Here is an 888-nt window from a genome sequence, read left to right as displayed (position 1 = left end):
TAGATGAAATATTGCCAACTCCTAACCTGGACCCCAGGAATCATAAGAATGCACAWGTTTTTGTTTCATGCTTCAAGAACTTTTTGCAATCATCCAGCCTCCAGTTACCGACTACTCATCRGAGCATTTTAATCCAGACATTGATAACACTCTCCTGAACAAAAYTTAGCAGAGGCTMAYAGTTATTCCTCCGAAGCCTTGATGCTTTTTGGAAAAGAAGAGCCAAACATGACGTCATGGGAACGAGTAGGTAGAAAAACATGCAGCTATTCCTTTTATGTTTCCTACATTTTATTCAMKGMMAARKMWMKGWSMWRWATYTGYKMWGAAKWWRMTMAGMMSWRAAKSMKYMSWKAARGYTTWKRTWYRKTTTTTTTWKTSWTWKWKTKKAGGCGAGCAAGATAAGTGATTGTCGGGTTTCTTTTCTACATTCTGAGCTTTTGTTGCACTTGCCTGCACAACTGAAAAAAATCATACGTACAGAATTAAACCATCTGGTTTTAAAAACAACACTTAATACTTGAAAAATGAAGTGATTACTACAATAACTCCCTAAATGTAACATCTTTAAAGCTAGAAGCAAGCAAATRTTTTTTTGAATGCTTCACATGAATATATRTGACACAATCTCACATCTGTCCACACATATTTAGAAGCTGGAACTACTTCACAGTGCAGCATGAGAAGTACTGTTGCATTGATGAGTGTGTGAAAGAGCAGGAGCTTCTTAAAGAGACAGAGGCCCAATTTCAAGGCGTCAAATTACAGGAAAACGTCATGTTTAATATACATATAGGTTTTTGTAACAACTGAAGGTGCTCTAAAGTGGTACTTGTGCCTGGAAAATACATAATACTGCGCCCTTTAAAAGTTTGACTTGCTGGCGTG

This window comes from Poecilia reticulata, linkage group LG10 (assembly GCF_000633615.1).
Source record: "Poecilia reticulata strain Guanapo linkage group LG10, Guppy_female_1.0+MT, whole genome shotgun sequence".
NCBI lineage: Eukaryota > Metazoa > Chordata > Actinopteri > Cyprinodontiformes > Poeciliidae > Poecilia > Poecilia reticulata.
The sequence above is the reverse complement of the archived record's forward strand: the minus strand, read 5'-3'. Positions refer to the sequence as shown.